This window comes from Terrapene carolina, unplaced genomic scaffold, assembly GCF_002925995.2.
Source record: "Terrapene carolina triunguis isolate 2854851 unplaced genomic scaffold, T_m_triunguis-2.0 Scaffold33, whole genome shotgun sequence".
NCBI classification, from domain to species: Eukaryota; Metazoa; Chordata; order Testudines; family Emydidae; genus Terrapene; species Terrapene triunguis.
This window is the reverse complement of record NW_020664384.1, coordinates 3,236,672-3,261,877: the sequence shown is the minus strand read 5'-3', so window position 1 is coordinate 3,261,877 and position 25,206 is coordinate 3,236,672. Positions and strand designations below refer to the sequence as shown.

The window sequence follows — 25,206 nt, the reverse complement described above, 5'->3', positions numbered from 1 at the left end:
GTATGTTATAGGACCTATGGTCCAAAGTCAGTTATACAAATCTCCATGTAGATAGGACCCTCTGCATGTGGATCTTGCCTTTACTGTGTGGAAGTGACTGTTGGGAAGGGAAAATAAGCTGCTTTTGTGGCACTGTCATTTCCCTCCTAGAATCCTAGACAGGATCCTACATGGGTCTAGGGTCCACATAAAGGCACAGGGATTGAGCAAACTGAGGATAGAGAGAGGGTTGCCTTGTGTTGGGTGGGGACAAGGATAAGATGCACACCATTCCACTTCTGGACTCAACAGCTTGGGTTGTAATACCTGTTTTACAGAGCCCACCCCCCATTTCTGTACTGGGGAAACACTTTGTCTCTTACTGAACCCTTAAGCTTCCTAGGACTGAAAATAGAAACCTCAGCCTCTTACAAAGAGCTAGGAAATCCCCATTGCTCCCCAAGAGAAGTAATCAGTTTCTACTACCCTTTGCTAACACAACATGTTTAGTGGAGAGCTAGTACTAAAATGTTAACTTTTTTTTAAAAGGGAAGAAATACCTTTTTTCCCCCTGACTTCCTATGGTCTCCTGTGTCATTTCAGTCAAAACTGAGACATGAGGAGGTGCTAAAGAGACAAATCAGTCATGTAAGCCTTTGTAGAAGAGTGGACCCACTGCTGAGCATATCTACCCTCTGGCCCTGCAGTTTTCTGCCTCTTCTCATAATTTGGCCCCCCAGTCAGGTCATGCATAGTTCTACCCCCCTTCTGGAGTAAACAAGGGGTTCAATAAACTCGACTCAAATAATCATAACTCTTTGCCCCTACCCAGGCTCACTCCTTCACAGACTTTTCACCTCTTCCTAGGTTCTGCAGGGTTGTCCTCCAGGTCTTGTGCACAACAAAACCTCCCAAGGCTCTCTCACTGGAGGCCTGGCTCCAAACTCAATAATCCTCTCTCGTGTCTCTTTCCACATCATCTTTTTCACAGGAAAAGTAGGGGGACCCACGCCATTCCCCTCCTGTGGATTCCAATCTATGGACCCTGTGGCAAGCAGCTAAAGTCTGCTCCCTTTGAATCCTTGTGGCATCCCTAGACTTCTTTCTACCTTGGCCTTCCTTCATGTCCTTTCCCACAGTCCCTCTCAGGGCTTGCTCTACATAGACCTTTCTTTCGTTCTCTAGTAACCAAAGAGGAACCACAGAGTTCTCACCCTCACTTCCCACAGTCCTCCTTCTTTGTCTCCTCCATGGTAAAGCAGACTTGATTGGATAGTTTATAGTGGCCATCAACCTATTACCCTACAACATGAACATAGTCTACCTTTACGTTTATTTAGTCAGAAAAAATATTGTTTAAGCCACAAAGGCCAGTTAGTACTCTAAACAAAAATCACTTCATTTTTCCTATCCAAGTATGTCATTATCCTCAACTCTAGGGCACAATTCAACAAATCATCTTTTTTTCATTGATCCACTTTTTTTTGTCATTCCTCTTTTAAATTTTTCTGTACTAGGCTTTTGAATTCCTATTTACTCAGGTGTATTTCTATATGAAATTCTTCCATTTCTTACAGTGCCTTTAGGTGCTTTGTCCGATATTTTATTCCGTTATCCCATTATGTGCTGCCATCCAGGCTAAATCTACATGTATTCCCATCTGTAGTAAAGCCCTCATTTCGACCTCCTTTCTTTATGGTCACCATCCATTTCCTCCCCCAGTTGGGCTTCATCTTCATTTGGACCTGGCCTGCCCTCCACCTGCAACCAGGTGCCTTGAGCCCACTAATGCCAGTATGATGTATATACCCCTATCATAGCCCCAATTCAGGAAATCATCCCCATTCAGGAAAGGCACTTTAAGAATAGAGGCTTAACATTCTTAAAATTAAACACGTGCTTAAGTATTTTCCTGAGTTAGGGCTATGGTTTACATCTCACAAGTGGTTTAGTACAAAGATGTGGGTTGATTTCCTATTTTAGCCAAACCAGTTTCTATTTCCAGAGCCTTCAGCCACCCTGCTTATACATAACATGGCAGTACAAAGAGTTATTTCTAAAATATCAGATCATCAATGCTATGTGTTTTTTTCCTGTTAAATTTGTAGTAAGCTATTTTTATTTATAGAAATTTACTTAGTAAAGAACATGAATGACTAGTATTAGGTTAATCATATTCTTACCTTTTTCAATCTAAGATATTTTTCATAGAATTAATTCTTTGAGCATAACAAAAATCAATTGATATATTTAAGGTTATATGCTATTCTTTGGGGTCAATACAATTTAATGCTGACAATAATTAAGTAACAATAATGCCTACTTTTCCACTACCTGTTATTTTTACTAAGTAGCATGATATTCAGAGGGCATTTATTACATTTAAATTCGTTGGTTCACAACACTCTCTTGAGAATCATCTTTAAAGTAATATTCAGATTTCCCCCCCAAGCAACAGTGAAGAAACACTGCCCTCTTCTGTCAAAGAGTAATACATCTTTTTTAAAGGCTGGATTTTTAGAGAGCAGGACTAGGTCAGAATAAATTGAAATGAATACTGACCCATATGGACAAACAACATTTCTTTATGGGGTATTGTTTTCAACAAACAAATTCTCTCTATACTCTACCTGTTTCCACACTCTTTTTCTATTTTGACTATCAAAAGTCTTTTAATCTTATTTGAACTGCATCCTTTGATTTCTGAAGAAGACATTTAGATCAGTTACAAGCTATCTGTCACATTCTGTCTTGTTAAAAATGTGCATCCAATCCTTCAGTGACTTACACATGAGTACCTTCACCCACAACAGTAGTATCATGGGACCAACATTGAGTAATTACCAATGTACCTTTTTATGGTATGTCCTGCAACTATTCGTTATTGTATTTTTATTGTTTTAACATTTGATATGTACATTATCATCACCATTTCTGCACTTTTGCCCATTGCCACAATCCCCAAATTTTGCATAATAGTTATTTGGTGATGGAAAAAATTCTGAAAACATTTTTTAAACCCACCAAAGCTAACCCACATCACTGACTTTGGATCCACTTTAGTATGTTTTTTGTTTGTTTGTTTGTTTTTTAAAGGGACTAATATAGGTGCTCCATAAAATGCAAATGCACAAATTTCAAACAATTTGAGTGTCTTTGTGAATGCTTCACCTACCACTAGCCTGAATATTATCTATGAAAATTGTACCCCTAGCATAATTAGGTCCACATGTTTAAAGGCAGACTAAAAAAAAAAAAAAAAAAAGTGTAACTACAACAATAATCACCAAACAGAAAGAATGCAATTGAGTTTTCAAATGTTAGTATAAACTGAAATTCTGCTCAGGTTCCTGAATGTGGCCTAAGTTTCAGACAAGGCTGAACAGATGAGTTTTCAGGAAGAAACCATGCAAAACTGGTAGGTTCAGATGGTTTTGACTTTAAACCAGACAAAACTTGAAAAAGAAAAAAAAAAAGTGGATGAAGTTTGCTTTCAATGTGGGGGTTTATTTGAATGAGATATTCAGACCTAAACTCAGGACATTTTGAGCCCAGCACAAAACAAGAAGTTAAAGAACAGGAAATGAGAGAATTTCTCTTCCTTCATTTATTCTCAAAACAGCTGTGCAAACTCTGTAGTTTGGCTTCTCATGAGCCCCATGAACACAGATTGAAGACTTTCACACAGCTCTATTGAGAATAAATATAGGAAAAAGACTCCCCCTGCCCCCCCAGGGCCCACCCACTACATTTTGGCACCTGAGGCAGGGAGCTCAAATGACGCCCCCATTCCCCCTCGCTTGGGCCAAAACTTTGAAAGGTCTCAATTCTGCCTTCTTCCTGTTCTACTCCTCTCATGGTACAGCTCTGCTACCTACCCCAATAAAGGAGAACTAACAACTTAAAATGCCTTGTTCAAAAATTTTAAGTAACACTTAAATTTCAAATGCCTGAACAGCAAATGTAACTTTTTTTGTCTGCATAGTAAACACTGGCATTATCTGTTTGAATAATCAAAGTGGTGCTTTCTGTGCCTTCTTGGTTGCAAAGATTTGAACTGCTTCCCGCTGAAGTCCTCAGTCTGGGCCAGCTCATGCTCATTGTGGAGCATAGATGTGTTTTTATTAACTTCAGCTTGGAGAAGCTGCGTTCTCCACTGGCAACTGTTACAGGAAGTGTTGGAAGTATGCGCAGAACAATAAAAGCATTTGGAAAGAGGGTGGTCATCTTATTTGTGCACATATATTCTAGAACATCCTTTGGAGTTGATCCTGCTGAAATGTATCTTGAAAGGGGTTTCAGTTCATCATCTAATTCACTCGCATCAATATCGCGCATGTCATCATGTGTCAACACTGTCTCTACTGCCCTGCATTGCTGGTTTAGGTCTTCTTCAGATATAGTGAGGAGTTTTGGAATATCATACAAGATCCCAAATATACTGCTGTGTTCCTTGAGCTGCATAAAACGTTCAACTGACTGTATTGCACAATCTAGCACAGGGGTCGGCAACGTTTGGCACGCGGCTCACCAGGGTAAGCACCCTGGCGGGCCAGGCCAGTTTATTTACCTGCTGACACGGCAGGTTCGGCCGATCGTGGCCCCCACTCACCGCGGTTCACCGTCCCGGGCCAATGGGGGCGGCGAGAAGCAGCGCGGGCGAGGGATGTGCTGGCCGCGGCTTCCCGCTGCCCCCATTGGCCCGGGACGGCGAACTGTGACCAGTGGGGGCCGCGATCAGCCGAACCTGCTGCATCAGCAGGTAAATAAACTGGCCCGGCCCGCCAGGGTGCTTACCCTGGCGAGCCACTTGCCAAACGTTGCCGAACCCTGATCTAGCACCTGGTTAAAGAATTCAACTTTAAATTGTTGTGTGGGGTCTCTTATGGATTATCCCATGCCTCGTAATCAAAATGTCTTCTTCTTCGGTGACTCTTATATTCTTGAATGGGTGGGAAAATAGCTTCAGTGTGAAGTTCCTCTGCCAACTTCTGTGCACTCTTCAGAACGTTTTGAAATCCCTCATCTGACCGGTAAGACTGTAGGTATGACTTTGCTTTGTCCTGTTGTTCCATTGCTCCAGATATATCAAAGTCAACACCTTGGAGTCTCTTGCTTACAACATTTATTTCAAACAGTATGTCATGCCACAACATTAAGCCACACAGAAATGTGAAGTTATGTACATTTCTGGTGATTCCATTTCCCTCTGCCACTGTTCTCCCATGAACAGTTCCTGTCATAGCATTATCCTCCATAATGGAAACTATGGTATCATCTATCTTCCCAATTTGGTGTTCGATAGGCTTTATCACCTCCACTCGACTTTCCCATTGTGTGGCACTCAGTGGTTTCAGTGTCAGAGAGGATGTTCCCAGATGTTGCTTCAAAATTTGCCATTGATGAGTTGATGCAGAGAAAAATACATAGATGCCTTGAATTACATTAAAAAACTCATCAGCAGCACTAGAAGCTGATGCTGCATCACTGACCACCAAGTTCAATGAATGAGAACTGCATGGGCCAAAAAAACTCAAGGGTTTAATTCTCGGATCCATGTCTGCACTCCTCTGTTCTTTCCTCTCATGTTGGCACCATTATCATAGCCCTGACCTCTCATGTCAGCTATCACAATTCCCATATCTTCCAGCTTTTTAATAAGCACATTTGTCATACCAGCTACTGTAGTATCATCAATATCAATAAATTCTAGAAAATTCTCTCTGACAGTCACCATTTGTCATAAACAGATAGTTAAGGGTTAATGCCTCTTTTACCTGTAAAGGGTTAAGAAGTTCACCTAGCCTAGCTGACACCTGACCAGAGGAACCAATGGGGGAATAAGATGTTTCAAAAGGAAGGAGGGAAGTTTCCTTTGTTTAGTTTCAACTGGAGTGGGAAAGCTCCAGAATTCAGCCTCTTATCAAGTAGTGAGTATTAGTGAAGGAAATAAATAGGTTTATGTTTATTTCTTTGTAACTTGTCTTGGGCATTAGGGAATAATCAAATTGGGTATTTTTTGTGTAACTAAGTTTTTGCCCAGGGGAACATCCTCTGTGTTTTGAATCTGTTGTCTGTGAGAGTAGCTGGTATGCTAATCTCTCCCAGAGGTTTGTCTTTCACCTTTCTTTTCTTTAATTAAAAGCCTCTTTTTTTTTTAAGAACCTGATTGATTTTCCCTTGTTTTAAGATCCAAGGGGATTGGATCTGGACTCACCAGGAATTGGTGGGGGAAAGGAGGGGGGATGGTTAAATCCTCCTTGTGTTAAGATCCAAGGGTTTGGATCGGTCTTCACCAGGAAATTGGTGAAGAAGTCTCTCAAGGCTACCCAGGGAAAGGAGTTAGAACTTGGGAGTGGTGGCAGCAAAACCAGATCTAAACTGGTAATTCAGTTTAGGGGTTCACATGCAGGTCCCCATATCTGTACTCTAAAGTCCAGAGTGGGGGTGAAACCTATGACACCATTGCAGGGACATTTTCACTAGGTTCTGTTGTTGTTACAAAACACACCATTAAAGTCATTTGTTCCGTATGGCTGATGTCAGGTGTGCAGTCCAGAATAACAGAGTAGTATCTTTCTGACTTCAGATCTGCCACAATCTTCTGTTTGACTTTTGTTGCCAGTAACTGTATGCTCTCATTTTGAATTCTTTTTCCAAGGTAGTGGTGTTTGTACATTTCTTGGGTGGTGATTCTTGTTAGATGCTCCTGAAATACAGCATCAAACTCAGCCAACAGCTCCACAGTTTTAAGGAAATTTCCATTGCTTGGCACATACAGCTGATCTGAAATGCCACGCAATGCTAGGTTTTGGGTAGCAAGTATTCTCACAAAGGCTTTTCAGAACATTTTGCCAGTAAAGAGACTCTGATGCAATCTTCTCTTGATGCTGATCATCTATGGTGGCCTTTAACCTTAGTCTCATCTCAAGCTCTTTCCACCTAAGGAATGCTCTCTGGTGATTTGCTGCCTTCTCATGACATGTCAGATTTCTAGCCAGATTTTTCCTGTCCTTTGTTCCTGTAAAACCCAATGTGGCTGGAACATTAGACTAGAAGAGTTTGCAACCAAAACAGTATGCAGCATTCTGGGGGTTTTTGAGTACATAAGCCATGGCCTCTCCACTTTGTCACCATTGGGGATTTCCCGCCAATAATGTGTTGGATGGAAAAATTCTATTTTCATTGCTTTTGGGGAATATGAACTTTTTCACTTGCTGTGGCTCATGCAGTACAAGGAAGTCCCTCAGGCTACTGCTCAAGTGGGTCCACAGTCCTGGATCATCTAGACTTAAGGAACTAAACTCGGCAGCAGCTGTTTCTTGTGCTTCCACCACACACTTCTTTGATCTACACTTTTCTTCAGGAATGTGCATGGTTACATCCATTTGAGATGAAGATATGGATGCTGCAGTAGCTGCCAGGTCACCTGCACTCTAACTGGAAGATCAGGCATCTCCTCACCACTCACATCCTCACTGGGGCCGGAAGGCTCACTGTAAACATTTGTGTCTATGTATCTCAGGAGAGCTCCTTCCTGCTTAGATAGAAAAGCTTCCTTTGCTTTCTTTTTCTGAATGCTGCCTCAGAGAAGCGTTTTCTTCTTTCACTCATGACTGCTGTTCTGTGCCAGCTATAGTGGCTCTCAACACTCAGTTGAAGGGGACAAATAAGCAGGCTGGTAGCGGGGCCTGAGTGAGAGAAGATATCAGCATCTTAAGGGCCTAACTGGCTCCTACTACTTCAGTTGACTGCCTGTTCTCCTCCAGTGGGTTCAGGGAAGCAGCAGGAAACAGGAAGCTCCCTGAGAAGCTGGTGTTAATCAGTCCAGGCTTCTGGGGTTGCTAGAGAGGTACATAAGAGGCTCCTCCTCCTCTCTCTCCCTGCAGCTCCTGCTGCTTTCTGTTATCCCCTCTCACCTTTTCTCCTGCCTGTTATGTCTCTTGTGTCCTCCTTCCTCCAGCACAGCACTCCACCGTCTCTGTGCATCTAGAGCAGAGAGAATACATATGCACCAGCAGCAGACACAATTTTCTACACTCTAGGTCCTAGTGGCGCCTCCCCACAGTCTGGTACCTCTGGCGGCCACTCAGTTCGCCTCATGGTAAGGCCAGCCCTGCCCCCCCCACCCCATCCCTTGATGTTCGCAGAGGGTAATGGGTCTGAATCTATATCTATCACAGGATTTTGTACAGGCATCCATCATCATCATAATACCCTTCCCTTCCTCCCAGTTAATTAGATGGGTATTTTACAGGCCATAGGAAACTTCCTGGATTCTCTGTACTAGGGATTTGCAAATTGGACCTCAAACTTATTGATGTTTGCCTATCACTAATCTTGATCAGCCTGGACTTCATTCAGAACATTGACCTAATGTGAATTTTATACTATATGGCTAATGCACAAATTGTGGCTGATTCCTGAGTGGGTCACCAAAGATACCGGTATGTTAAGTGCAGGGGATGAACAGGTGCATTTCCCCCGAAAGGGTGCTCTAACAGGCAGGGGCAGAGTCATGGCCTAGCATTGCTCCTTACACATACACTCTGAGACAGACCACCTGCCTAAGGGAGATCAGCAGTAAATGTGCTTTCTCCATGAGCCTGTGATCTTCAAAGGTATTTTGCCTCCTGAGAGACATTCCCTCCCTGAATGCTAACTAAGGTTGGTTGACTTTGTGCCAGACCAAAGCAAGGCTGTGGATTTAAAAAAAAAAAAAAAAAAAAAAACCAAACAAAAAACAATACAAAAAAAAATCCAATACTCCCCTCTGCAAACTAGCCTGATGATTTAAAAAGCAGGAAAGGTTGATGATAAATATGTGCGCCAGATTTTATTTGGAAACCAATGTTGCAACATATTTTAACCCTTCTGAAATATCATGGAAATAATGAGGATTGCAATACTCACTCCTAGAGAACAAGTGTTATAATGACCTATACATCCTTTGTATAGTATAATGTACTCTGTCTAATCTGGAAGATATTTCTAAAATGGTAACATTTAAATTTAGTGAATTATGTAGAACAATATGCTCCAAGGATACATTTGGACCAAAAAGACTAGAGGAGAAAGGCAAAAACTGAAATATGGGAATGTGTATTTTGGGTTGGGAGAAAACAAAGAACTGTAAATTAGACAGTCATTTTACTGATGTAACTTTTTTTAATAATATGTTCCATCTAGGATTGTAATGAACGCTAATAATCAGTAACAGTAGGAATGGATTTGAACTAGCCAGAAGACATTTGCATATTATCTGCATAACAAGGAAAATTAAGATTGAAGTAATAATGGAAGAGGAGAGTCAGAGCTGCTTATAAATACAGAAAAGCATGAGGCTCGCCCCAACCTGGGAAACAGTGCAGAGATCTGAGAGAACTGGGTGGCCTGAGATGAACTTTTAATATTCTAATCAGGAAATATTGATTAAGAGATGAACTAAACCCAGGGAATTCTGTCCCTGATTGTCTTCTAGAACGGCTGAGCTCTTGGAGGTAGAAACCCCTGAAGGTTTACTCATTTTGTCAATTACAATAGGGGAAGAGATCATGCCAAGGACAGCCTGCTCATAGAGCCCATTGTGGCCTTCATTGAAGTAGTCTCTCAAATATAAGGCTTAAAGCATGATTCAAAAAGTTTTCATACTCCAAGTTCCTAAAAGTAACATTGAGGCTACACAGTGACCCCTTCCTAGCTCAGAGAGAGTGACTGAAGTAAATAATTATCCAATGTAACATGAGCAACAAGAACATTAAACAGATTTATGAAAAAAGTTGCAAATCAGAGAAAATAAGGACCCTTGCTACACTTTATACTGTAGTGGTGCCATGAGTTTGGTACAGCTTAGGGTTGTTGAAAAGTTCTAGTTACTGTGTATGCAAGGTATTGTGAAGTTACCGCATCATCAACATATGCAGTGGAAGAATTTGACACGGTGAAGAATTATGACCGGCTGTAAGTAACCACTACCATTAATAATTTATATTTATGCATAGGGCAGGCTTGTTTGCCAAAGCTATGGTGAGCAATTAGTTAAGAGTCGTTATATTTGCCTGGACGGTATCAATATACAATGTTTGCCTACAACTGATTTAATTGGACTACTCATGTGAGTACAGCCATCCACATGCTTAAGTGTTTTCAGGATCCAGTGGCTAGACATCAGCCTTTTACTAATTAGTTGATGTGACTGAATAATTTTAGCCAAGAACAGTCCAATTTTGCCCTTTCTTTTTGCCCAAGAATTGCCATAGACAGGCTTATTTTTCTACAATTTATATTTTTGGGGCAAAGACTGTTTTTGCAAGCATTTGGGCTAGGTGCCATACAACAAGGTTCTCCTCTGATTGGAATCTTTGTGATATTAACACACCCTCTTGTCTCTCTGGAACCTTTGAGAGCAGACATAATACAAATATCAATGCATTTGTTAGCCACATTTGCTGAATAATTTCTGGAAATAATTCTTGGTCTGCGGATTATTATGGACAGATTGTAGCAAGTATTTGATATTCAGAAATGTTGATCCATTTCAAGTTGATACCAACACTGTTATATTTTTGTTCAATGATTGGCTGAGAGTGTTTTCCAGTCAGAATACTTTTGTGGATTCAAAATTCACTTTCTGGGGGGAATTTTTTTTTTTTAATGTTTGCTTAACATTTGCCCCTTCCTTCCAACATTGCTGCCCATAGACCCATTAACAAGTATATTCTCAAAAAGTAAGCACACGCAAAAAGGAGAACAGATTCAAAGCAAATTTGTTAAAAAAACTAAACATAGCCACACACTTTTCTTGCAATATTCACCCAGCTGTACCACTCAATCTCAGAATGTGTGAGATAGTTCTTATTATGTTAAAAGAATCTCCTTACAGAAAATTAAAAATGCATCATTCTAAAATGCAAAATAAAACAAATAGCATATTGAATTGCTTGCAAGCAATTCAGAATGTTTAGTACTGAAAAGTTAATATTTCTGTAGTCAAAATCTATCCTAATTTGCCAATATGTCAATGCAGAAAAGACACTGTGCATTCTAGGTGTCCAATACTGCACATGCTTGTCCTAAGATCTAACCTTGAACTCTTTTTAATTTTCATCATATTCAAAGTCTTTGCTTTCTTCCTTTTCCTCCCCCCAATAGAAATCAGTTTTGAAAAGCTAGCATAACTGTGGATATAACAGGCACCTTGTTTTGTTTTATGCTCATAGAAATTGAAACTAATTGTTGTTGGTTTCTTCTTCTTCACATATTTGGTTTCTATTCTTCACATATTTACGGAGAGATTTAATCCTTACCCTCAGGAAAATAAACAGAAACAAGCAGGTGATCAGAATGGTATTCAGAATAAATACTACATAAAAAACAAACAAATGCATATGCAAACCCAGCCAAGTTTACTTTACAGGGGGAAGAGAGTATTAATGTCATTCTGTTACTTTTGAAAATTTTAGTCATTTATAAAAAGCACCTAAGTGACTTAGGAGCCTGCAGCCCATTAACTTTCAATTGGAAGCCGGTTTCTGCGTTACTTAAGCACTGAAAGAATGTGACATATAAAAGCACACATTGGGATGAACTGGGAGGCAGGGAAAAACAAACAAACAAAGAAACTACCAATGTTCCTGATGAGAATGTTTCAAAGAAGTTGTTAAAGTTTTCTCTTTCTCCACCATTCAAAGTGATTTGCAGTGAAGTATAGAAGCAGATGAGGTCTCCCTGTGAGTTTTTTGGATGCCTACACCACATGTGAATCAATATCAGATTGTTCTTTTCCATGTCACACATTCTTTTTGTTTAATATACAATTCTGCTCAGATTGATATATGATGCAACTAGTAGAGAGTCAGGAAGTTTCTTGAATAAATATTGATCAAGGTTATTTAACGAGGAATAAGTCCACTACCTCAATACAGCAGAAAGCACCTACATTTTATCTCACCTGATCTAGGCCCAGATCCAGGCCCTGATGCATTCCCAGCAAAAGCTCAGCTGAATCTTCATGACCCAGCCAGGCTAAATGGTCTTGGAATTCTCTATAGAGTCCAGAAAGTAACCTCTCCCTAAAGCTGATTTCATGATAGTTATATACCATGAAACTTAATTCTCTTCCCCTGGTGCACAGTTGCTAACTTTACTCCCTACCCTGGATGATACCAGTAAAGGCAATGCATCCCTGATGGCCCAATAGGGGGATGGGCTTCTCTGAGTGACAATCGGTAGAAAACAGCCTGGGTCGAGCAGCATGGAAACCTTCCTCATTACAACTTCATCAGGGCAGCCAGCTGCAGAGAACGGCAGCCCAGTTGGATAAAGCTCCGCCTTAGACAATGAAGGATCAGAGATAAAGGAAAAGTCTAACAGGCTCCTCAACGCCGCCTGCTGCTGAGGCATTATCTGCTAATCATAGAAACCCAGCCCCCGTTCCCCCATGGGTGGGGGCAAATGGGGCGGCTGCCCCGGTGCCCGGCGATTTAAAAGAGTCCGGGCCTGCTACCGCCGGAGCCCCGCGCAGCATGGAAGGGCTGACCGCGCCCCGCCCCCGCCTATCCCACAGCTGCTGCAGCGAAAGGCTGCTGATCATCGTAGAACTTCATCTCCCTGGCCAGGAGCTTTCTTCCCAGCGGGGCAGTTTGCAGCTGTGATTTTGAAAATGAACTTTAGAGGGATCTTTCTAGCCAAGTGCCTGGTGGTTTTATTCTCCTGTGTAAAAGGTGAGTTTGCACCGGCTGTTTGCTCTTTCAGGCTGGCTTTGCTTAAAATGGCACTGAAAGTATTTAAAACGGTGGTAGATTGTTAACACCCGCTTCTTGTACCCAGATAAGGGTGATGGATATCTTAACAGGGTGTTGATTAGGCCCATCTATGCCACAATGATAATTGACTCAGTGACCCAGTTCCAACAGGGCTATAATTTTCAAGGTGGGACCTATAACTGCACTATCCCAGGGTTTCACCTAGTTATGATAATTTGGGGTGGTGTCCACACGGCACATTTTAAGCCTGCCCCATGACTCAGTTATAGTTGAGCAAGTTATTACCACTGTTTTAAATTATTCCTTTTATAGTGCTTTTAATATAGAAATGTGTAAGCACAATTACATGTGACAAATGTAATTTGTCTCTGCCACAAATCTTCTACTTAAAGCTAAATTGGAAAGCTTGGAGCAGGATGGATGACCTGATAAAATTCTTGGATCTTACTTAAATATCATGGGCTATATTCTTCCCTGGTTTAACTTTACTAAAAACAGAGATGAATTTGGCCACTTGTCTCTAGGAGAATTATCGCTATTGCTACAGCAAGTACAGTGCAAATAAATAAATCATTTAAAGAGTGTTCTACATCCCTTTCATCTGTAGCTAGCCCTATGAAGCTGAGAAGAGCAGATATTTGGGAAACTAGCAATGGGATCTTTAGGGTAAATTCCTGGCCCTGATCCTTGGCCACTGACTTCAATAGAGCCAGGATTTCACCCTAAAACTCTTAGGGCTTGATCCTGCAAAGTTGTCAGCACTCTGTCCTCAGTCCAGGCAGAGCGCTTAAATATATGCTTCACTTTAAGCATGGGAGTAGTCCTACTGACTTCAAAAGAACTATTCACGTGCTTAGATTGAAGCATGTACTCAAATGCTTTGCAGTTGGGGGCAGAGTGCTCAACTCTTTTTGTAGGATCGAGCCCTCATTGTTAAGCACGTTGCCTCACTTTTCCCATTGGTAGAATGGAGATAATGATATCTACCTTCTTTTGCAAAGTGTTGTAAGATCAGTTGGCTATTATTATTTTATTTAGCTTTCAGTACGGGGGAACCCATGACCTGAGCTTGCTATTATAATATTTATAATAATACTTTGTACATGATTTTAGCTTCAAGTTAACAATCCTTTATCTGACATGTATTAATATAGGTAAATGCCAGCATGGAGTTTTTCCTACTGCCGTCAATGAAGCTGTTGTTGCATTTTTTTCGTAACCCTAGTCAAGAGCGACTTCACTGTGCATCATGTAGACCCATTTCTCTTTTCTAGTAACACACATTTTAGTAAAGGAAAACAGAACTGTTGACAGTGCAAGTATTTTTTTGCACAGGAATATTAACAGAAAGGGTGATAAATACAAACAATCATATGGTAGGGTGGGATCCATCTAGGTTTTGTTATATTAGGTGCATACATATTGGTATTATTTATAGTTATAGCAATTATTTTTTAGAACTTTGATCTAAAAATTTAGTTGCGATTGTAGTTTATAGATTAGAACAAGTAGTAGTGGATTCAGTACCCAAGAACTATTCATGAATGACAGGAATAAATCCAACACTAGATCATTTATGATGGCTATTTAATGTTTTCTATGTACTGTACAAGGACTAGATAAATAAGGAATATATTCTTACTATGGACTTAAAACAGACTCTTGATTTCCTTGACTGGTTCTATTTGTTTAAAATGCTTTTTTTCTCAGATGGGTAAAGTACTATATAAGTGCAGCTCCTTTTAGTTCACTGCACATGAATCATCCCATCCCATCCCGTCCTCTTTGGGACTGCAGCTAAATTCTGATCACTATCCTTTGCAGAGTATTTCAATTGGCACTATCAAAAATATTGTTTCATTGTCTATAAACAAATGTTTGGTTTGTTTGGTATGCTCAGACTTCTGCTCCACTGATTTTGGAGACCAAGCAAACTCTTAAAGACCTATCAGGATTGTCTGTCAATTGGAATACTATTGAGCTTTCCTTCCTCAGGATTTTGATCAACTTTCCCTCATTTACATATGCAAAATATAACTAATAATGAGTAATAATAACGCTAAATATCTGGGAGTAATTTTGAAGAGTAACAAGTATCTGAATTACATTCTTTTTCTTTGTCAAAGATGCTGCAGGTTTTACAAAGGGTGTTGGTGCTCCTGTTAACACTTATTGGGAGACTGAATATTATTAAAATAGTTACTTCCAAGAGTGAGTGATTTCAGAATGTTCCATTAGAAATGCCGAATGCTTTTTAAGAAACTTGATAGCTCAATAATAGCTTCCTTTTGGGCTGGCGGATGCATTGCATGAAACTAGGATCACCAGAAAGTGTGAAAAATCAGGACGGCGCTGAGGGGGAATAGGGGCCTATATAAGACAAAGCCCCAAATATCAGGACTGTCCCTATAAAATAGGGACATCTGGTCACCCTACATGAAACTCTTCATCCTCTCTTAGGCTCTAATGGGCTGTCCCTCTCAGATTTCTCTAAAAATTATTTTGCTGCATAAGCATGAATTTCTATTTTTTTTTATTTGACTTCAATATTACTATTCCACAAAGCAGCAATTAATTTTCAGTTTTCCTCCTATGATGTATTTTATCATATCCTAGACATAATAACTTTTATTATAAATGATATATTATAATAAAAAATTCATAAACCTAGTTTCTCTCTATGGGGAAAAGAACTTACACTGTGTTTTTATAAAAAATAAAATAAAAAAAAAATTCAGCGTAGCTCTGTAGCTCACCATGCTACCGGTACAGCTTTATCCTGTAGATTGGAGGGGAATTAATTTAGTAAATGGAAGATTGAATAATCCCTGGTTCTGAATGAAAGTTCTGCTGTTAATGAATTTTATTTGAAACTTATGTTGGTGTCACTAGGCATCACCCTAGGTAACTCGGGGGGGGGGGGGGGGGGGGGAAGACCACGAGAGTCAATGAAGCCCCTCCCGCTCTAGGCCAAAGTGAACCAAAGCCCCTCCATGTTAAACTTTACTAACCTCACAAGCCAGCCGCTGGAAAGCGGTCGTGATAAGGGGAACCTACATGCTTCTAGCTGAAGGACAAAATAACTTGCAGAAGGGAACATTACGAACAAGCTACACAGCCAAGGTCGTTTAATGTAACTGCTACGGGGGGGAGGTAGGGAAGGAACGGGGGGAGGAAGGAAAGGATAAAAAGGGAAAAACTGCTTGTATCAGGGCGCTTGGTTTGAGACATGCTGGTCTCCTAATGCCTATTCAGAGCTCTTGAATAAACTTTGTCTGCTTCTCCACCCTGGTGTGTTCATTGGCGCGAAGCACACCGGGCAACGAACTCCGCTGTTGCCCCCCTCGGGACCTCTGTGCCGGCAACACTTACAAGCATGTATTTAACCTGTGATAGTTTCAATATTATTTATCAACTTGCTTATGCAGTACGGACTATGAATCTACACAAATGTTTGTGTGGAGTCAGTTTCTCATTTGAAGTCACCTTCAGGCAAAATCTGTGCTCTAAAAACCCAATCTGCTATTACTATTCAGTATGCAGAAGCTGTGACTTTTAGATTTAGATTCAGTTTGAGATAAATGGGCATGAGATCTTGTGACAGAACATACCATGGGAAGATGAATGTTTCTTTATAAGAACAACATGAGTAAGGCTAAACAGCCTTTACCTTTCTTAATACCAATATTTAGCCCTTATGTGACACCTAACATCTTCAAGTGCTGAACAACCACTTGCAGTAGCACCCTTGTGAACTGGGTATTATCCGTTTTGCACAAAGGGAACTGAAGTCAAAGATGACCTGAAAAGAGGGAAAAACCTGCCTTTGGGCCTGTGTTTATCAGGTGATAGTACCCCTGAAATAGAGCTCTTGAAGGGAGGGAGTGTATCCTGAGGTCACAGCAGCGTGGGAGACAGGACCTCTGGGTCTGACTCCCACCTCTGTCACTCACTCACTCACTCAGGGTACGTCTATCAGGGATCAATTTATCGTGTCTAGTGTAGATGCAATAAATCCAATCCCTGATCGCTCTGCCATCAACTCCAGAATTCCACCATGGCGAGAGGCGGAAGCGGAGTCGACAGGGGAGCGGCGGCCGTCAAACTTCACATCCTCGCGGCGCGGGAAAGTGATTCTAAGTTGATCTAAGATACGTTGACTTCAGCTACGCTATTCTTGTAGCTGAAGTTGCGTATCTTAGATCGATTTCCCCCCCCCCCCCCCCCCCGCCCCAGTGTAGATCAGGCCTCACTATGTGACCTCAGGGAAGTTACTTAGACCAAGATTTTGAAGAGGGACTAAGGATTTTCCGAGTTCAACTTGAGACACATTAAAGGAGGCTGATTTTTCAGAAATCGCAGAGCAGCTGGGCTTTAACCTGTCTCAAGTTTAAATTGAGGCACTCAAAATCACTGGTCACTTGAAAATTTTGGCCACAGGTTTGAATCGTCAGAAGTGTTTTGAGTAATTTTGGCTGCCTCAGTTGCTGGTGCCCATCTTGAGGCACATACAACACAGCCTGATTTGCAGAGGAAATGTGCGCTCACAAGCCTTATTGACTTGGAGCTGCAGGTGCTCAGCACCTTTGAAAACCAGCCCAAGGGGTCTTAAAATGACCACCTCCGAAACCAAGGCAACCCGAAGGGCACTTCTGAAAATTTGGCCCATAACTTCTCTGTGTTCAGAATTAAAATGGGGGTGTTGGGAGGCTTAACTAACTAATGTTTGGGAGTTGCTTTGAGGGCCTGAGATGAAAGCAGCTATATAAATGCCCACCCTTATTAACGAGGAGTGGTTTGGGAAATAAGGGAAAAATGGGGCATTTAACTTTGTGACCAAGTTATTTAATGCTGCAGTGTCTACTGTTTATGCTCATCCATAGACGCTTTGGACAGACACTCATCGGGCTGTATTGTTCTTCCCCTGTTTGAAGGGTCTGCAAACGAAACCGATACGGAATATGGTATTCGGGATGGTTCTGTTTTCTTGAACATTACTGGCTTCAAAGTGGAAAAGCAACAGGAAGTAACATGGCTCAAAAATTCATTACGCCTCACGAAAGGCAAAGGTTCTGACGTGAAATATTACAAGGATGGGAAAAAGTATGAGCTGTTCCCCAATGGAACCCTGAAAATAGACCGCCTGGTGGAAGAGGACAGTGGAAATTACAAAGTGACCGTGTACAGTGGCACGGGAAGGCTGCAAGTGGAGAAGAACTTTATTCTGAGCGTTCAGGGTGAGTCACCTTCCATGTCCCTCCCACCATAGCTGGGTGAGCCCCCTTGTTACCATTCTCTTCTTCTGCTGAATGGGTATCCGTCCCGTTTCCTTGTGGTCTCTAACTTTGCCGCGTGGGCTCCTTTTCATTGAAGGGTTTGCTCTTCTGCAGCTATTCCCTTTTTCTGTTCCTGGGTGGGTTCCTCCTTTTCCTCTCTTGCCAGGTGAGTCTCCCTGTTCCCTTCTTTCCCTCTATTCCTGCTGCTTAGTCCCTCTGCTGTCTGATTTCTTCTCTCTCACATCAGCCATGAAATCTGTCGAGCAAACAGACCTGCACCGGTATCGATGAACAATGGAAGATGTTATCTCAGGTCACGCTGAGCCTTTTTTTTTTTTTGCCACTCAAAATATCCAGAACCCCTAATGTTTATATATACATTTGGGAGGCTGGGGTCTAACTTGGGGGGGGAAAAATGGAGGTAGGACCCTTCCAAGCTCCTCCCACAAATTAATAACCCACTTGAGACATCAAAATGAGATGCCATTCATGATGGATTGTGGAGATGTTTAAACGGTTTGCACACTCTGCTGGGCTCAGCTCCCCTAACTGGGGTTCAAATATACCCCTGGGCTCCGCTAGGCTCCTTAAGCTTGTGTTCTTCTCCATAAGACACACATTTTGAAGCCTAAAAAGACAGCTCAGGAGAGTGCTGGTACGCGTGCTGCTGCCCAGTTCAAGCCCTGATTTCACAACAGACAGTGAAACCTTTCTTAAGCAGCCATTCAAGGAACTGGTACCTTTAGGTGGTTTGACCAGTGTGATGTGGAGCAGAACTGTGCTCTGTACATTTGGAATACTTAGGCGGTCTCCTAAAACAGGAGGCTGCTGAAAAAAGCCTGAGATCTTGCACAAATTTCTGTAACATGAAGATTTTCCTTCGACAGTACTTGGTTCTCATGACTTGCTTTTGAGCCTACCAGCTTGCTTGCATGTTTACATCCTGCATTAATGTTGAACTGCTGCATTTGAAGCCTGACAATTAGTAAATGATTCAGTAACTGCCCCCCTATTTATTTGTAATTAACTGGGTCTCTTGTTCACCTGTTCCATCCCTTATAAGCAGCGCTGGTTTGAATTTTTTTGTATTTAGAAATTCTGACAATTTTGAATTTTAAAAAAAGGGGGAACTGTTTGGAATTTTTTTCCCCCTTGTTTATTGACCAATTATTACAACTGATTGGAATTTTCTGAATGTCAAGATTTTGATGACATTTAAAAAATTTTAAAGAAAAGAAACATGAGCAGAATTTTAAAATTATTATGACATTCATTCCTGATTTTCTACTAACTTGACTTATAAGCTGAAGGAAAAAAAATACAGATATCTTTAATGTTTTAAAAGTTTTTCTTTATCGGGATAATTGCTATTTAGATGGAGGTGACCAGTGTCAACTCAGACATCTTTGACAGCATGAATGACAAACTCTCTGGTGGGGAGATCCACCCTCTCAAATTGTGTGTGGACACCTGCTGCGACTGCCCTAGCAAAGCCCCGAAGGGGTGGCCACTCTCAAATCAACACCTCTCTGAGCTATTGTTACAGGCTGCCTGCTGACTCAGGGAGGCATCAGTATATCTGTTATACTGATGAAGTGGGTTCTAGCCCACGAAAGCTTATGCCCAAATAAATTTGTTAGTCTCTAATGTGCCACAAAGACTCCTTGTTGTTTTTGCTGATCCAGACTAACACGGCCACCATTCTGAAACCTGTTATACTTGGGTCATGTTTTTCAAGGTTTACAGGTTTAAGGCATTGGATTGGGGTAGAATTTCTAGCTCAGCCACTGGCTTCCTGTGTGACCTTGGTGAAGTGACTTAATCTACCCTGTGCCTCAGTTTCCCAACTGTGAAATGGGGATGTAGCTCTTAGGAGTGTTGGGAGGATAAAATCCATTAGTGGTGTGAGGTGCAGTGATATGATGGCCATTAGGGTCAGATAGATAACATAATTATTTTTTAAAAGTAAAAGCGTAGTTTTTGGCATCATCATGTGAATCTAGAAATCAGGACCCTAGGCATCTGTCCATAGTGTCTAGAATGTTTCAAGACTGGATGTCTTTCTGAAATACACCTCTACCCCAATATAACGCTGTCCTTGGGAGCCAAAAAATCTTACCGTGTTATAGGTGAAACTGCATTATATTGAACTTGCTTTGATCCACTGGAGTGCGCAGCCCTGCCCCCCCCCCCCCCAGAGCATTGCTTTACTGCATTATATCCGAATTCGTGTTATATTGGGTCACGTTATATCGAGGTAGAGGTGTATGTGCTCGCTCAAACAGAATTTACGGGCTTGATGCAGAAATTACTGGGTGAAATTCTATTTATACAGGAGGTCAGACTAGATGATCACTATGGTCCCTTTTGGCCCTAAAATCTATGAATAGTGTTTATCCAGCCAATTGCTTCAGTGTTAGCAGGACCAGGGCCATACTTTGCACATACACTGTATTCAATAGATGGATTACAGCGTTTGCTCAATAGTTAGTGTTGTTTTAGTTGAAGTGAAGTACTCTGAAAAATGACTGAGTGTAAACTAGCATTGAGGGTTTCCAGGCTTTTTGCAATGACTGATTTGCTCAGTGTAAAAGTAAAAAGTTGCTTCTCCTCTTCTTCCCCCACCCCCCCCCACCCCTGCAACTGATGTCCCTGCAACGACAACCTGGACTCAGAGTCAGGGTGGGCTCTTTCTGGCTCATGTACCATTGCCAGTAATAGAGATTCCGCAAGGGGAGCTCCATTACCAATTCACTGTGCATAATAGGAAACCGAAACCAGCTTATTCATAGCTTCACTGCCTCTGTGGTGCTAAGACAATGTCTAGTCTAGTCTGTTCTTCTACTGCAGTCATCACTGTCATATCTGAACACGTTCCAGCCGTGCGTTAAGCAATGTGGCGAAGACCTAGGCTATACACTTATGCCATCATAGCTATGGCAGACAGGGATGTATTTATTTATTATTATTATTATTATTATTATTTTTACTGACCTAGCTTTTCCAGTCTTTCTGGTGCCCAACGCTGAATGCAAAGTTGCAGATGCAATCATGCCAGAGCTGCATAGAAGGAGACTATTTGTCTCTTTGCTCTACGATGTAAAGCCTTCATGTAAGTCCTCCCTGCATAGCATAGCTTCTCTCCCATAGTATCTGCAATGTGTATTTGCTTACATTGGACTGATGGCCTCCTGTATGGAAGAGAGGAAATACTGTGGTCTCCCTACGGGCCAACCAACCACCTTTGTGTCTGAGAGCCTGCGTAGTATCTGAGGTATTTGTGGGTGGAGATAGGGCAGCAGTTGATGATTTGCTCTCCTTGGCTCTTCCCCCTGCTCTGAGCTCAGTTTTCCACACACAGATCTAGGCGGGAATTGTTACATCTTTGAGCAAGGTAATATAGCTACAGCTCTGGGTCCTCTCCCTGGTTGCTAATGAGCAGCCATCTCAGCTAGTGCCAACTCTGCTCCGGAAACAGAGAGGGAGGTGGTTAGTGGAGCCTGCAAGTTGACTCCAGGCTCTGTATGGATGGAATAGAGTTCCTGTGTCCATGGACCCCTGAGAGCAGAGTCGTTGGGAGGGTTTGCAGTCTCCCAAGTCTGCAGGATCCCCTAACTCCTCCTACCAGATGGGATGATGCAGCAAAAATTTTGCAGGGGGAAACTGGTAGTTTGCTCCTCCCTTCAGCCATGCCTGAGGGGGTTCTCCATGAACTAGAGCAGTGATCTTCAGACCTCAGTGGTTCAGGAGCCAAATTAGCAATCAACATTACCCAAAAGAGCCACAGTAGTGTGAATTCCTTGTTTCATTTACTATAGTACTGTTCATATTCAAACAGTATGATGGGAAATATTTAGTGTGTGTGTATATATATATAATATAGTATGTAGTATTCTCACAGCAAATAAGGTAGTGCAAGTTGATAACTTAATTGGTTAATAACACAGTAAAAGCATCCTGATTGGTTAATAACTTAGATTTGAAATCAGTGTTTTAATATCATGTGCTGCAAAGAGCTGTAGGAGACAAATTAAAGAGCCACTTGTGGCTCCTGAGCAGCAGTCTACTGAGGCTCTGTCTATACTGTCACTTAATTAACGTCGTTAAAACTGTTGTGGCTCAAGGGTGTGAACACCCCCAACTCCTCCAATGGCAAACGTTTTAACAACAAAAAGCACTGGTGTGGACAGCGCTTCGTCAGCTGGAGCTGCTCTCCCAGCACTGAAGCTACCACCCCTCATTGGGGGTGGTTTTATTTTGTCGCCTGGAGAGCAGCTACACAGCACACCGTACAACAGCACGACGGCAGCGGCCGTCGTTGTAAGGTGCGCAGTGTAGACATAGCCTGAGCTAGAGTGATCTGGCCCACTATGTTTCAAAACAGCATAGGACGAAGGGACTGGGATCCTCTCTGTAAATAAACAATGACATGTTATCTCAAGAAAAAACACTCTACAGCTCTGCAGGGAGGGAACAGTGAGGAAAGTGACAATGAGTCATAAGGGTGTTAAACTTTTTCATAAAAAAACAAATATGCAGACCAGTGTTGAGCTGGCCTTTTCTTTGTTTTTGCCACATCCCATCCCCCCTCAGGTCTAACTTGCTGTTCACTCTCCCCTTTATTTTTTCAAGCATTGCTACTTTTCCACTTTCTCTCTCACTGAATATCTGTGTTTCAGATTAATTTGCCCCACATCCTTTCACAGGATCATTTTGTTATGTTCTGCCCGTGCCTCTAAAATCCCTCCAGGTTCCTTTGTATCATTCTGTGAATCTTGCCTGTTCTAACAATGAACTTTTTAAAATTAGAAATCTTCAGACTGATTACCTCTTCTATTCTCTTTCAGAAATGGTCTCTAAACCAGAAATCAAGTGGACGTGTTCACAAAAGTCCATAACAGTGACATGTGAGGTGAAACAGAAGAACAAACCTGCTTTACGTTTGCTTCAAAATAACAAGACACTCTTTGAAGGACAGCCAACAGATGCAAATGGCATATGGAAGACTGACCAACACAAGGCCAAAAGCCGTACTGCAAAGTTCCAATGTGAAGTTAAAAATGACGTTAGCAAGAAAACTACTGATCAGGAAATCGAATGTTCAGGTACAAAGTCTATATTGCAAAAAGGTTACCTAAACACAGCCCACAAAGAGTTACACATGTGCAGCTGTCTCCAGGGTGCTGATTCTAAAACCAGTGTCAGCCCAGTAAAATAACTGAGTGAATTGACATGCAGTAGGTTTTATATAAAAATAACAGGAGTACTTGTGGCACCACGGCTGCTACTCTGAAACCTAGGTTTTATATAGCGCTACACAGCAGGAAGCAAAAAACAAAACCCTTTTTTCACCCAGCTGTTCTTCTTCATTATTTCTACAGCACCAACAGTATCCATTGCACTGCACAGATCATTACAACGTCAGGGGTCATTTTAGTTGGGTAGAATAAAATTACCCAAGTTGAAAATTGGTCAGGATGTCCATTAACACCCTACATTTCCCAAAAATGGGCCTGATTTTCCTCTCTCTTAATCCAGATTTACACGGTACACCTATGTGGCTTCATTGACTTCAATGGAATTGCTCTTGATTTACACCAGTGTAAGGCTGTGCCTACATTACAGGTGCTACAGTGGCATAGCTGTAGCGCTGCAACTGTGCCACTGTAGTGTAATGGTATAGATGTTTTCTACAGTGACAGATGAGTTTTTCCATCACTATATTTAATCCACCTCTCTGAGAGGCAGTAGTGAGGTTGACAAAAGAATTCTTCCATCGACCTAGACGTGTCTACACTGGGGGGTTAGGTCGACTTAACTACGGTGCTCAAGTCACAAAACTTTTCATGACCCCGAGCAACATATTTAGGTCAATCTCGTTTTTAAACAGTTAGGTTGCCCCAGCTACGTCACTCAGAGGATTTAACCCCCACCGTAGACAGCACTAGGTTGACAGAAGAATTCTTCCATCGACCTACCTACCCATGCCGATGGGAGGACCTTTCCCTTCAGCATAGGTAGTGCCTACGCTGAAACGCTACTGCGGTGGTGGAGCTCTGCCGCTGTAGTGTTTCAAGTGTAGACATGCCCCAAGTGACAGGAGAATTAGATGCAAGGAAGTCTTGATCTTTTCCACCCTTTGTATCTAAGAAGTCAGTGGTGCCACAGTGGCAGATGGATTCTTTTGATTAAAAACCTGGATGTCATGATTGTGCTATTTAACATGTGCATATAAAGCATGGGCTTCCCTTGCAGTGAGCTTTTGGGAAATTAGCTGTGAAACTTTTAGGAGTTGATCAGCTTAAATGAGCAATCAAGTAGGCTAGGCCTCAGGTGTAGATTTTCTTAAAGGAAAAAGGTTTTATAAAATTTGCTAATCATAGAAATGTTTTCATGAAACTTTAGAGGGGGAAAAAAAGTCACTGGAAATTTTGTTTTTCTTTGTTTGAATTGAAACCGTGTCCTGCAGTGTTGGGGAGGCAAGCCCAGCAGCGCTAGGCTAGTGTGCAGTCAGTGAAACACACCTGAAACTGACCAGTCTTTTCTTTAATTGTCCAACTTGGGTGAAATGCAAGAAGTCAACGAATGAAAAATTAATCAGATCTCCAAAATCCTTTCACTTTTAATAATCTACAGCGTCAATAGAAAAATTGTTTAAACTAAATTTTATTACCTATGTGTTATTTTTAGTCTTTTAAAAGTAATATCTGAACAGCTTTGGTGGCTTCCCACCTGCGGTGAAGTCCTGTGGCCTGTGTTATTCAGGAAGTCAGACTAGATGATCACAATGGTCCCTGCTGGCTTTATAGTCTAGGAATCTCCATTTATGCAATTAACTCTCACATGTTCGCTTTGACCTGTTAATCTGGGCATCTGGCACCTTCAGACACCAAGCAGTTTAACAATAACATAAGTAAAATTGACAATCAGGTGGTAGAAACCTACATACTTATTACAACAGGAACAGTGCTGCAGGCTTTACCCCCGTAGTTTTTACCAGCAGCAGAACTGGGCATTTACAGCTATTCCAAAAGAATCATATAATCTAAATTAGAGATCCCAAAGGTTAAATCTATTATTAGATTACACTGCTCTACAGCCAAAATGCTTCTGAAATAAATGTAGTCAAACTTTTCTAACTCTGGGTCACTGAGAACGAAAATGATGCTTAAAATTGTTGATTGGCT

The 25,206-nt window shown here is 41.5% G+C and overlaps 1 pseudogene; it reads left to right on the top strand.

Annotated features, from left to right (window-relative positions):
- Window positions 1-12,503: 12,503 nt before the first annotated feature.
- The window catches only part of LOC113406631, a 19,550-nt pseudogene continuing 6,847 nt past the window's right edge, over window positions 12,504-25,206 (top strand).